The sequence below is a fragment of the Vigna unguiculata genome, chromosome 10 (assembly GCF_037176805.1).
Source record: "Vigna unguiculata cultivar grain cowpea cultivar isolate G323 ecotype 2 chromosome 10, ASM3717680v1, whole genome shotgun sequence".
Taxonomy (NCBI): Eukaryota; Viridiplantae; Streptophyta; class Magnoliopsida; order Fabales; family Fabaceae; genus Vigna; species Vigna unguiculata.
The window spans coordinates 8,266,751-8,282,500 of NC_140801.1; positions in this window are offsets into that span (position 1 = coordinate 8,266,751).

Consider the following 15,750-nt stretch of genomic DNA (forward strand, 5'->3'; position numbering starts at 1 on the left):
GAGAAAAGGATTTATTAGAGTTTTCAGTTTTATGTTTTAAATAAATTGTAATTTTTTTTATACTACAGACATGGATAATTAGAATGGAGTTTATAATTAAGGATTTTAAAGTTTATTTCATGATGAATTTCAGTTTTAAATTTCCTGCATTTTTGGGAAATGATATTTCAATAAATGAAGTTTATTTATTAATTCTCTATTTTATTATTTAAATCTGTAATATCCGATCGGGATGTTACATAAAGTAGATAAAGCTTCGAGACTTAACTAATTTAGTTGATTTAAAATATATGCCTGTATATATTTTTATAACTCTCTTTTTTTGCTTTTGCAAATAAAAATAACATGCAATGTAAAGATATAAGAAAGAAGAGAGAATACACACTATGTTTTTATATTGGTTCGTCTAATCAACCAAACTATGACCAGTTCTCAGTCAATTGATTAAACTAACACTACAAAGTACAATTTGATTATTCTTTATGCTTGCAACCATTCTTGGTTAATCCCTTGAGTATTGTTTGGGCGTGTGGCTACTCTTATATAAGCCCTTGAGTATTCTTTATACAAGTCACTTTTGGCTTAGGCAACTATTCTTTTAGAAGTCACTTATCACACAATCTGAGTATTCTTTGAACAAGAACCACCCATGACTAATAATCGAGTAATTCTATACCAAATAAAAACTCTTAGTTAAGATAAGTAGTTTTTGTGTAAAATGATCAATGATCACTAAGTTGCTCACTAGGTAGGTTGATCATCTAAAGACTATGTAGGATTGATGTTCTCCTCTAGCATGTTGTTTGAACATGATCAATGTTCAGCTTTGAAACTTTTGATTAATCAGAGATCTCAACAATGTTTTTGAACTATATAACATAACCTCTCTCTTTCTTCTTATTGAATATCTTCATATAGACTAAAGAAAGTAGTCATTGTAAATATCATTTCTCGTTCAACTCTTTTGAACGCCTTTCCTTTCATCTAAGGAGCTTAATAATGATGGATGCATTTATTACACTTCATCCAAAAATAAATGTTATCTTTTTTTTTCACAACATCTCAATAGTTAGAGGTAGTTATCTTATTCTTGGACAATGTGCATTTCCTTGATTTGTCTTAAATTGCAATGTCATGTGAATTATATAGTTTTCCTAAAGTTGACAATACTTAGTTGAGGGATTTGTTTCCTCAATTGATCCTCTAATGGACTTATCCTTTTTTCTAACTTATCTCTTTTGACAAACGAAAGTGGTAGACATCCCTGCAAAATATATAATATGCTTTTATGTATTCTTCATTCAATACGAGGTTAACTTACTTCTATATGCATATTGTTTCAACATATTTGTACCATGTTAGATGTAAAACAAGACTTCACAATGTTATATCATCTATCTAAAAAAATAATTGTGCCTTACATGATTTTTTGTTGACATTAATCATTACCTATCAAAGCAATCATAATCATGTTTTTATACTTAGTTGTTTATAGCACTAAATAAAGAGTATAGGGTGTTGGACTTTTCTCTAACACGATTAAATACAGCTTGATGGATATATCATATTCAATTCTTTTACCTAAGGAATTGTTCACATGCCACTATTCATGATAAAGTTCTTAATGTTTTTCCACACATCTCATCCCACACATGTTAGTGAAAGGTAATGATCCACATTAAATCATATCAGAAGGACACATTAGATTTAATTCATGTTACCCAATGTTATTAGTCACATATTTTGAAAAATAGAAAATATTACATTAAGGGAGGGTGGAATAATTTTTAATTTTTTTGTAGTTTTTCGCTTTTATCATTTGTACAAGCACTATTGGACGATGTGAAGATATATGTAAAGTGTTTTTGTAAGTTTAATTTTAACTTTTCCTTTCTTCTTTAGAGATATACAATTGTAACATCTAATATAAAAGATCAATGAAAGGAAATATAGTCAGTATTTCGAGGAGGACTCACCAGTGTCCAAAATGTGTTCTTTTCAAATTGGTCTAGTTCCTCCTTTATTTCTTGTATCCAACTTTCATCTTCCAGAGCTTCATCCAGATTTCTAGGCTTAATATGAGATATAATTGCTTCATGTTTTTTTAGCTTTGATCTTGTTGTGACTCTTTTCTCAGGATCACCTAAGATGTCTTTAGTTGGATGGTATTTCTTTATGTGTGAAGAGGGTTCCTTTTCTTTAGTGGGTGCGTTCGGTCCTTCTAATGAGTCATTTTTAGCATTTACTTCCTCCTTGTTTGGTACAAGTTGTCTTATAAGGGAGCCTCTAATGTAGGATCATCTGTAGTCAAAGTATTCTTTATAACCTTCATGTCAAAACGAAATCAATGTTCTAGCTTTGATAATTTCTTATCAGGCTTACAATCATTAAATTCACATGTATGGCTTCTTCCACAATACTCGTTCGAAAGTTATACACTCTATATGCTTTGGACGTCTTTGAATAGCCAAGAAGAATACCTTCATCACTTTTGGAATTGAATTTTCCTAGTGTTTAATATGAAGCATTGCACAGCAAAAAAGTGAAAATATGAAATGTTAGGTTCTCTATCTTTCCATAATTCATAAGAAGTCTTCTTAATTAAAGGTCTTATGTAGACTCCATTTTGTAAATAACAATTTATATTAATTGCTTTTTCCAAAAGATGTTTAGGTGTGAAGTTAGAATTTAACATTGTTCTAGCCATTTCTTGTAAATCTCTACTTTTCGTTTCTACTACACTATTTTGTTGTGGTGTTCTTGGAGTTGAGAAATTGTGCATAATGCCAAAGCTTTCAAATAGTTCATAAATATTTTCATTTTGAAATTCCAACCATGATCACTTCTTACAAAGAGAATTGATAGACCTTTTTAATTTTGCACTTGTTTAATAAACTTGCAAAAGACTTTATAACAGTCATCTTTATTTCTTAAGAATTTAAGCCAAGTACATTTAGTATCATCACCACCAATTACTAAACATACATTTTTCCACATAGAGACTACGTTTTTGTAGGACCGAATATATCAATATGAATCAACTCAAGAGGTCTTTGTGTTGAAACATCATTTATGCTTTAAAAAGAACTTTTGACTTACTTGCCCTTGAGACATGATTCACACAAAAAAATTGTCTTTGAATGATAGATCTGGCAAGCCTCTTACAGGGCATTGTTTCTTTAGCTTTGAGAGTAGTCTCAAGCTTGTGTGGCCACATTTCATGTGCCATAGCTAGCGATCTTCTTGTATAGTCATGAGGTAGGACACCTTTTTAGTTGTCAATTCATCCATGTGAATCTTATACAAGTTTCCTTTCCTCTTTGTGGTGAAAATATGTGTGCCATCATGTTTGGTTATAGTACATTTATGTTTATCAAACAATACATCACAACCATTGTCACATAATTGACTTATGCTCAATAGATTTTGATTCAACCAATCAACTCATAAGACATTACTAATGTATATAGAGGGCTAAGGCTTACTAGATTAGTTCTTATGATTCTGTCATCTTGGTATCCTCAAAATATAACCTTTCCTCCTTTCTTCAATTGATAGTCTAGTAATATAGACTTTTCTCCTATCACGTGTCACGAGCACCCATTGTCCAGGTACCATGATATGGGTTTCTTTGGTTGGGTTGAATATATTTGTAATAGGAACTACTTGTGACTTAGGTACCCAAACATCTATGGGTCCTTTGATGTTAGTTATTTTGTAGAACACTCTACCTTTATTAAAGCAAGTCTTATTTTTTTTCTTTATATCCAATCCCTATTTTGTCATGTGATTTCCAAGAGCTTTTAAGAAGCATGTTTAAGTATTGTCATTTGAACTAGCCCGTGCTAATATTTTTCTCATGGCTACATTTTATGCCTCAATTTCTTCTATTTTATTCTCATTCAATTCTATGGGTTGTTTACCTTTATTTTTTGGGTTAGAAATAATTTCTTTTTGAGTTCCTTATGTATTGTGTTAATTTCTACTAATTTCATTTCTAGTTCTAACTTATCATTGCTTAGGATACTATTTTCTACCTTCAACTTCTCATTTTCTTCATTTGCTATTCTTAATTTATCTTCAAGTTCTTTACATATTTCTTTGGTATTTCTCTTTAATGTTTTATACATTTCTATGAGCTTACCATTATGGGAAATAGATTCATAATATGCTTGTCTATCATAATCAATGTCAAAGAAATCTACCTCTTCATCATCAGAGTTGTCTGATGTGTCACTATTCACATTTTTCATGAAGTCAATGTTTGCTTCCTCACCTTCTAAGTCAGAAGAGTCCATGTCCTTCCAAGTGGCCATGGTATTTTTGTGATGTGTCACTATTCGCATTTTTCATGAAGTCAATTTTTTGCTTCTTCACTATCTAAGTTAGAAAAGTCCATGTCCTCCCATGTGGCCATGATAATTTTGTTCTTCTTCTTATCTTTGTCCTTGCTCAATAGGTAGGAAGTGGATATTATAAATGGATGTTCGTAGATAATGAGTACATGTATTTTTATACCCATATGTTAATGGGGCGTGTACGAGTATCATAGTATCATTAAAGCAAACTATAAATGTTTCAACATTAAAGGTCGTTTGACACTTAGGTCGTCTAATGACTTAAACTACTTTAGGTCGTCTAATACCTTGGTTATCTAAAGCCTTAGTTATCTAACACCTTAGTTATCTAACACAGTGACTTAGGTTGTTTAGAGACTTGAGTCATCTAATGTACTCATTTGATGATTTCTACTGTTAGACTCGTCTAATACCTTAACTTGTCTAATCCTTAGACTCGTTTAATGCTCATATTTGGCCTTTGCATTAACCAAACTTATACCTTCGTTGACATGCGCAATGCACAAAATTTAGCATATGCAAGCAACAATATACATAATATATTTTGATCTTCGAACAAAATTGATCAATTTCTTATTCTCATTATTTCCATTAGACATTTTGTCTTAGTCGTCTAATAACATTTTCACTTCTGACACGATAGTTACTCGTCCAGTAAAGTGTTTTGTTATCATTAAAACCTTATTGGTTGCTAGGGCTCGTCTACTTTAACAAAACCTTATTTTCCATAGAACATTGAACTATGATATATGGCACAAGTCAATAATCATATCACCAACATTGTTTCGTGAACAAGGCCTCATTTTGTGTAGGTTTGATCTATATGTCCATTTTTGCCACATTTGATCTACGCCATTGTTTATCCATTGCATATTGATCAAACTTTCTTTGTCATCCCTTAATTGTCCTTTGGTAATTTTGAGTAAGTTGACATTAAGATCAAATTTACCCTTCTCCATACTACTTCTTTTATATATTCACACCATTCCATTTGAAATTTTGTTCTTGACATGGAGAAACTTGACATCACAAACACTATTTTTTGAAGCCGTATCCTACAACTATGTTTGCAAATAGTTAAATAACACATCATCGTGAAGGCGTATAATTTCAATATATTCCTCTAAATTTTTTTAGGATCATTTATGATTGCACCTTTACTAATTTGAAGGAAAGAGTATGCATTGCTTTGGGTCTTCTTAATAGATTCAACAAGTCGTGTTATTGTCAACCTAAAGTCACAAGTGATGATTGAATTACGTATGATGGTACCCAAATATTAATTGATGTTAATGTTTCATATCAAAGTCACAAGTTATAATTATTATGTTAAATCATTCTATTGGTACATTCTCGTAGGAAAATCTCAAGCAGGTCCTTTTTTTGTTTCAATTAGTTCCCTTTTTGAGAAATTTGTTGCAATTAGGTCATTTTCGTTAGTAATACACTAACAACGTTAACTATGTGTCACATGTCAACTCGTGATTTTTTTTTAAATTATTTTTATTTTATTTTTTATAATTTAAAAAAATAAAAAAAGTTGTCACGTGCCAACCTGACGTTGTGCCATGTAACAAAGACAGTGTGATGTGGCACAATGGCGGAACATCATATTGACATAAGGGAGCCACGACTCCCCCAAAATTTTTGAAATTATACATATATATATATATATATTTATATATTCTTTTAAAATTATAATTATATATTATGTTTATTAAATTTATATTATGAAAAATAATAATAATAAATAAAATAAAAAATTTAATGGAAAGATTGATTTATAAAAGAGATTAGGGTTTTGTTTTTGCTATAAGATCTTTTTACCATGTAACTTATTATAGAAGTGTGTGAAGAGAAAAAAAATACAAAGAGATAGATGAGGAAACAAAAATTGGAGAACACATAGATTGAGATTGAAATATACACTTTAGCCTAATCTTTCACATATCAAGGTTAGTATCTTATAATGATTTATGTATGTTAGATTTATGATTCTTCTTAGTATGTTTATCCCAAATTAGTATAAACCTTAATTATGATTTCAGGGATTCTTTTATGAAATTGGTATGAATCCTAATTATAATTTTTCCCAAATTAGTATAACCATTAATTATGAAATTTAGGGATTTTGTGTTTTCCTGCCTATAGTAAATTTTTTGAAGTTTTGAATTTATACAGTGTTGCTTATTTAATTAAAGTGGTAAGAGTTTTGTTATGTTTTGCAATGTGATAATTATGAGTTGTGAATATAAATTTTAGGTTAAATTACTTTTTTGGTCCCTCTATTTGTCAAATAATATCAGTTTGGTCCTCAAATTTTTCGTTGTCTCAATTTGGTCCTCATTTTCTTAAAAATGATTTAATTTAGTCCTTACCGTTAGTTTGACAAGACGGTGTTAAAGTCAATGCCATGTGTCAATTTCTGGTTTTTTTTAATTTTTTTGAATTTTCCTTTTAATATTTTTAATTTTTTACACGTGTCACTTCACAGTTGTGCCACATGTCAAAATGACTCAATTTGATCCCTATATTTGTTTTTAGTTTCAATTTAGTCCCAATTTTTGTAACAATGAAGTAATATTGTCCCTCCTTAAATTGACACTAAATTTACTTTTTTATAAATCTTATGGTGATATTCTTTCTAAAATTAACGTTTTTATTAAATATTTCTATAAATATTTTAAATTAACTTCAAATTCTATACAAAACATTAGACTTTGGTTTTGTTTTGAACTTGAAATTTAGTTCCTAAACTTATGTCTGACAAGTTATTTGATTTTTAATCTTCACTAAGTTTGTATAATATGATACACTTGATGTCTTTATATATGATGACAAAATTGTTAATTTTTGAAATTAAGTTTGGGGTTTAACTTTCTTTAATAATAAAACTAAAAAAAAAACTTGTTTAAAAATATTTCTACAAATATTTAATAAAAATGTCCATTTTATTGAGAATATCATCATAAGTTGTATATAAAAATTAAATTGAGTGTCAATTTCAGAAGGGACAATATTGCTTCATTTTTACTAAAATTAAGACTAAATTGAAACTAAAAACAAATATAGGGACCGAATTGAGTCATTTTAACATGTGGCACAACTATGAAGTGACACGTGTAAAAAATTCAAAAAATTCAAAAAAAAATTCAAAAAATTCAGAAATTCAAAAAAACAAGAAATTGACACGTGGCATTGACTTTAACACCGTCTGGTCAAAATTAACGGCAATGACCAAATTGAATCATTTTTAAGAAAATGAGAACCAAATTGAGACAACAAAAAACTTGAGGATCAAACTAAAATTACTTGACAAATAGAGGGACCAAAAAAGTAATTTAACCTAAATTTTATCATTTTCTAAATAGGTGAGAGGTGATAAATTTATATTAGAAAGATTATGATAAAGAGTAAAAGAATTTATTCTTTTTTGAAGGTGGAAGGTTTGTGATAAAGATGAAAAAAATGCATTTACGTTAACTAAACTTGGAAATTTTCACGAGAACCAAGAATTCAAGACAATGAAAAACAAATCTCTAAAGTTCTTAGAGTTACATATAATGAATTTAAACATTCATTAGAATGCGATCCGAGAAAAACGTCCTCAAATTTCACAATATCCACCAAATGAAATTGATGAGATACGAAGGGCTTATCTAGAATGATATTCATGGTTTGGTATCATGATATAATAGCGAATGATAGTCATTTTTTTTAATTCTACAATTATGTGTGCTTGCTTTAAGCAAAAGAAATGAAGAGTTTTTTTAACTAAAAAAATTATATATAAAAAATATAATTTAACAGCCCTAAATTTTTTGTCCAAGTTCCGCCACTGATGTGGCAGTAACAGTGTCACACGTCACTATTGAATGTGAAAATTCTCGATATAGTTCCTGTATTTGTTATTTTGTCTCAATTGAGTCTCAATTTTCTTAAAACTAGAGCAATTTCATTCTTGTCTAAATTAAGACCAAATTTAATTTTTATATAAATTTTACAATGTTATTTTTGTAAGGCCCATTAATTTCTCTGTCCTTTATTTTAAGGGCTGCCCCGTCTAGTGGGCCTAAGAGCTGGCCCAATAAGGAAGATTCTGACCTAACATACCCTAACCCTAACCATACTGCTCATTTTAAAAAAAAAACACATATCCTCTTCTCTTAGAGCTACTGCCGCCTCTGTTAGGGTTCCGAAGCGTACTCAGTTTCACGTTCAGCTTGATCTCGTTTTGGCTCATGTAAGTATTCCCAACCCATACTTCTCAATCTCTGGTCCTATTTCCGTGGGTAGTGTTAGAGCTCCGGTATTAAACACCCTTTGTTCACTTTTCCAGCTCTGTAATCTTCTCCTAGAGCTGTGGTACTTCGCTGTTTGGTGGCGATGCCTTAAAACTAGCTCGTTCCAGGTAAGGGAAGCTAGAACCTCCTTGTCTGGTGTGATTGTGACTTGTACCATTTTAGTTTCATTGTTTCTCGAGTTTGTATGCTGCCATGGATGCCTGGACTGTCTGGATTTTTCTGTTTGGTATATGTGTATGTGTGATGCAGGCGTGAATAGTGGCGAACACTAATAATCTCGCCCAAGCGAGCTTGCCTCGCCTAGGCGAGATGAGTAGAGGCTCGCCCAGGGCTATCTACGCGATTTGTCGCTCAGGCGACCAAACCCTCGTTTTGAGCGAGTAAATGTCTCGCTTAGGCGGAGGGGTCTCGCCTAAGCGAGATTGCGCAGGGGCTACTGTTCTCCTTGTCGAGCTATTGCCTAAGCGAAGGGGAGCTCGCCTGAGCGAGAGTCCTTCTCGCTTGAGCAAGACCCTCCAGCCTGAGCGAAGAGCTGGGCGAGAATGCATCCTGAGTTGGTTTCCCTCTATGCTTGGATGTTTAGCTTATGCTTGTTTGAGTTATTGTATGATGGCTTAATGGGAATGATTATGCATGATTGGGAGAGGATTATATGTGGGGAATTGTGAGTTTTGCATGATCTTTATATGAATTATACATGAGAGGTTGGATATATATATATATATATATATATATATATATATATATATACATACGTGGTCACGAATTTGACATGAGCAACAATAGACATGATGGTTGGTAATCCAGTGGCATGGTTTTGGTATGAGAAGAAGCACTTTACTCACGGTTGGGAATAATGAGTTGGTATTGATTCAACATATAATTAATGAAGGTTGGTTATGAATGTTGGTATGAGGTTGCTATGCATGATATATGTATCTATTGCTTGGTTGTTTGTATATGTTTGATATGTGGTCAGTACGTAATTCCATGGGATCTCTAGGTGAGATCCTCAGGGTCGTGCTTCAGTGGTCATGACGTAATTCCATGGCCCTTGTTAGTGGGTGTCCATGGTGGTGCCCCATCTATATAACTTGGTAAGGATTCAAAGTAAGGATTGCATCCTGACACTCTGAGGAGTCAGTTAGTCTCACTTAGAGCGGACTGACTCCTGTGGTGAGAGTAGTAGAAGGCCTGAAACTCATTAAGGGCTAACCTTGTGTGTGAGGGAATTGATTAATTGTAACACTTGTAACACATAGCTCGAGGGTGAGCAGAGGTATCAACCACAAGTGCAAGCATCTGCTGAATCCGACCAGGTTATATATATCCGGATGAGTCGAGTCGAGTCTTAGTGTATTGTTTGGAAGGTCATAACATGTTTGGGTGATGTATGTATAATTGACTGTGACAATATATCTGATTGCATGATAAAACCGCTTTTGGCTCTAGCTTACCCTTTTGTTGTTGTGTTCTGCTGTGTGGTACTCTCTTTGCGATGATCATCAACTTGTTGATGTGAGCAGATGCGAGGAACACCCGTGATTAACAGGGATGTGATGGTTCCACTACTTAGCCTTTGGACTGACTTCTGCTTCTGGGCTTTTCATTTAGGGCTAATGCCTGTGTATTGCTTTCTCTGAGAATTTGTTTAAGTCATTATCACTCTCTTACTTTACTTTATACCTGGCATCGTGGTGTGCCTCTTTCATTTGTCCTTTAAGTATTTGAGATATTTGTAGGAGTGATGTCATATTCTTTTATTCTCGCTTCTTATATTATACTGTGTGACATATCCTTTATTTATAAAAGGAAAACAAATATTAAAATTAAAATATATTTAAATGTTTGTTTACTTCAATTTTTTAAATTATAATGAATCACTTTTTTACACACTGATAAAAGTCATAATACATCACTTAATTAAAATCACGCAAACAAGAAATATTAAACTAATTATAATAAATTTTTTTACATAGATCTTGTATCTTTTGAACTTCAATATATGTTGGATGGTGTAAGGCCCAGTTTCTGCCCTAAATTTTTAAGGGCTGCCTTAAGCTATTGGGCCTAAGGGCTGGCCCAATGGATAAAAACAAAGTCTGCCCTAATTGTTCAAATTGTGCACTTTTCAGAAACTACACTCTTGGTGCTTAGAGCCGTAGCCATTGCTCCGCTAGGGTTTAGTCTTGAAGCTCCGCCACTCTTGTTCGAGCCAGTTTCAGTCCATGTAAGTTGCATCCCATCCCACACCTTCTTGCTTTTAGCTCAGGTGCTTCGAGTTCTGTCTAGAGTTGTGCTAAGTATTTTTTTTTGTGCCGCTCTGTCCTTGTGCTCCAATTCACTAAGTTGCCCTAGGAGCTGCTGTGTTTATCTGTTCGCACCTAGGAATCCAGTTGTTAACCCCTTTCCAGGTAGGGAAGTTAAGGCCCTCCTCTTATATTCTGTTTTCCACGATTGTTTGGCTGTTGTTTCAATTTTGTGTGGTTAGTATGATGATATGTTGATTTGGAAAGCATGAATCTGTTGTTTTGGATGGTGGGTGTCACTAGAGATGGCAAACAAACCCGTCCCCGTGGGTATTGTCCGAACCCGTTCCCGTTTTGACGGGGAATCCCCGCATTGACTGGGTATGGGTATGGGTATGGGGAATCCCCGATTTTTTCAATTGGGTATGGGGATGGGGATGGGGATGAATATATCCCCGCCATAATACCCGTCCCCGCCATATCCTCATCCTCATTTAAATTATTAAAATATTTACAATTAATTAAGTAACCCTATATATATATATATATATATATATATATATATATATATATATATAGGGTTACTTAATTAATTGTAAATATTTTAATAATTTAAATGAGAATGATTTTTATTTTTTATTTCTTCTAAATATTTGGTTTGTCATGACTCATTTCGCATCTCCAATATATTTTTTATTTTATCACAACCTTTATGTAATTATGTTAAAATGATGTATGTCAATTAAAAAAAATTTATGTCTAACATTTGAATATTTCTATTATTTTTTAATATTTTTTTATTGTATATTTTCCTTTCACATGAGAATATTTAATACTCTCAATTTAAGTGTTTAATAGCATAAACATTTTATTTACTAGGTAATATTAAAAAAAATATTTACTTATTATTATTAATTTTTGCTTCATTTGAAGAACTCTTTTGTTTCGCTAAAACAATTTTTGTTATTTCTCAACCATTGAGTATATATGTTGATATTTGAAAAGTTTTCTTAGATCTCTAAGATGTTTTTCGTCTTATCATACCCTTAATTATACATTTGTTTTTCTTTGTGCAATTCCTTCCAATAATCTCCAAATTATTTATAAGACACACATTTGTTAATTTTTTAATATTTTTATTTTTGTTTATTTTCATCATATAGAATATTATTTCGATAAATTTTATCTAATTATTTTTTATTTTCTAACTCATTACAATCATACTTTAATATTTTCAATATAATTGTATAAATAATGTTTATTTACTACAATATAAAAATTTAATGTAATTGTCAAGAATATTTTTTTATCACCATCCAACATATATTGGAGTTTAAAAAATACCATATCTATGATAAAATTTTATTATGTTTATTATTTGTTCTTTGCGTCATTTTTTTATCAAACATTGAGTATATATGTTGATATTTGAAAAATTTTCTTAGATCTCTAAGATGTTTTTCATCTTATCATACCTTTAATTATATATTTGTTTTCATTTATGTGATTTCTTCCAATAGTCTCCAAATTGTTTATAAGACACACATTTTTTAATTTTTTTATATTTTTATTTTTTGTTTATTTTCATCATGTAGAATACTATTTCGATAAATTTTATCTAATTATTTTTTATTTTCTAACTCATTACAATCATACTTTAATTTTTTCACTATAATTGTATAAATAATTTTTATTTACTACAATATAAAAATTTAATGTAATTGTCATGAATATTTTTTTACCACCATCCAACATATATTGTGGTTTAAAAGATACAAGATTTATGTTAAAATTTTATTATTATATTTATTATTTGTTCTTTGCGTTATTTTAATCAACTGATGTATTATAACTTTTATTAGTGTATAAAAAATAGATTCATTATAATTTAAAAAACTGAAGTAAACAAACATTTAAAATATATTTTAATTTAAATATTTTTTTCCTTTTATATTTTTTAAGAATTTTTTTTCCTTTTATATTTTTTTTAAAATATTTTTAAAATTTATCAACTAAGTTTCATTAATGTTTGCAAATTTAATAAATATTTTGGTTCTCATTAAATTTTATTTGGTATTCTAATATAAAAATGTAAACAATTATAATTTATTTCAAAGTATTTGATATCGAAAAAATAACCATACTCCTAATATTGAATATTTGATAATATTATGTTTCCTTTACCGTAATTTTTTATTATTTTATAAAAATTAATTAAAATTAATATTAAAGTAGTAAGAAAACGGGTACGGGTATGGGTACAAGATTATACCCGTTACCCGGTGGGGATGGGGATGGGATAAAAGTTTGATACCCGTTGGACTTGGGTATGGGGATGGGGATGAACTTTTTTTACGGGGATGGGTATGGGATAGTGAAACCCGTCCCCGCCCCGCCCCGTTGCCATCCCTAGGTGTCACTGTTGCAGGAAAACAGTGGCGAGACCTGCAAATCTCGCCCAAGCGAGCCAGTCTCGCCTAGGCGAGATGAAAAGGGGCTCGCCCAAACCCTTTTACGCGAAAGGTCACCCAGGCGACCCGCTCATTATTTTGAACGAGCGAGCATCTCGCCTAGGCGAGAGGGGTCTCACCTAAGCGAGATCCCGCGTTGCTCTCTTGATGCTTTTCGAGCCCTCGCCTAGGCGAAGGGGACTCGCCTGAGCGAGACCCTTCAGCCTGAGCGAGGGGTTGGGCGAGACAGTGCTATGTTTGGTTGCGTGATTACTCTCAGATGATTGGAATTGTTTGGGTATGATTGTTATGATGAGATACATGTACATATGTATGTATATATGGCTAATGAATTGCTATGTATGCGTGACATGGTTCATGAATGGTGAATGATGGATATTGTGGGAACTTGGCATGTGAAATGAATGAGTGGATTGGAATTAAAGTAACATGGTATTGATATGAGATGATGTCCTAGACTCATGGGGTGGTGATGACCAGTGGTATGGATTCAAAATGTGATACGTATGAGGAATTAATTTCAGGGGTTGGTATGAAATTGTAAACATGATTTAATGTTCTCATACTGTTGACTTATGATTGTTGGTCTGTGTCAGTGTGTAATTCCTTGGAGTCTCTAGGTGAGACTTTTGGGGTTGCGCTTCAGTGATCGGGACGTAATTCCATGGCCCCTGATAGTGGGTGTCCATGGTGGTGCCCCATCTATATAACTAGGTAAGGATTGCATCCTGACACTCTAAGGGGTCAGTTAGTCTCACTTAGAGCGGACTGACTCCTGTGGTGAGAGTAGCAGGAGGCCTGAAATTCATTAAGGGCTAACCTTGTGGTGAGGGAAAATTGATTTATTGTAACACTGTAACACATAGCTCGGCGTTGACCAGAGGTATCCACCACAAGTGCAAGCATCCACTGAATCTGACCAAGTTATATGTATCCGGATGAGTCGAGTCGAGTCGTAGTGTTTTGCCTGATGAAGCATAACATGCTTGGTTGAAGTGAGTGTATGATACTGTGAAATTATATCGGACTTGATGGATGAAATCTTTTGTGCTTTAGCTTACCCTACTTTTGTTGTTGTGTGTTCTGCTGTGTGGTACTCTCTCTTGCGATGATCATCAACTTGTTGGTGTGAGCAGATACGAGGAACAATCGCGGACAACAGGGAGGTGATGGTTCCGCTGCATGATCTGCATGGGCTGGATCTTGGTTTTTCCTTTAGGGCTTTGTCCCATGGATCACATTATGCTTTACTTTCTCTACCAGTATGGATTAGACTTTTCAACTGTATTCTTTTGGCATCGTGGTGTGCCTAGTTTGTAGGGGTTGGGTTAAGGACCCTAAGACTGCTTTATAGTATCATTTGTGTGTGGCATTTCTTTAATTACGTTTATTAATTAAATGGGACGTTCCAGATGGTGATAAAGAAATTCATGTTAATTACATTAAAACTTTATATAATAGTAAAAAAATTATTTATACAATTATAGTGACAAAATTGCAGTATAATTAATAATGAGTTATAAATTAAAAAATAATTAAATAAAATATATCAAAATAGTATTTAAATGATAAAAATAAACAAATAAAAATATTAACAAATAATCAAATGTGTGTTTTAGAAACAATTTAAGAGACTATCGAATGAAATCGCACAAAGGAAAACAAATATATAATTAAGAGTATGATAAGATAAAAAACACTTTATAGATCTAAGAAAATATTTGAAATACCAATAGTAAATGGTTGATAAATAATGAAAATTGTTTTAGCGAAAGACAAAAGTTCTTTAAATGAAACAAACATTAATAATAGTAAAGTAAGGAAGATAAATTTTTTATATTACCTAGTCAATAAAATATTTGTGCTATTAAACACTAAAAATTGAGAGTGTTGGACATTCTTATGTGAAACGAAAATATACAATAAATAAAAATATTAAAAAAATAGAAATATTCAAATGTGAGACATGAAAAATATTTAATTGACATACATAATTTGAATATAATTGCATAAAGGTTATGATAAGATGAAAAATATATTGGAGATGCAAATGAATTTCATGACAAACTAAACAATTAAAATAAATAAAAAACAGAAAGTGTGTAGTAATATATATATATATATATATATATATATATATATATATATATATATATAAGGTTACTTAATTAACTATGAATATTTTAATAATTTAAACGGTGACAGAGATATGACCGAGACGAATATTATGACGGGTATGAGGACGCGGACGGGGACGGGGACGAAACATATATGTACATCTTCGTACCCAACTAAAAAAGTCAGAAATTTTTCATACTCATATTCATACCCATACCTAGTTAATGCGAAGATTTTTCGTCAAAACGAG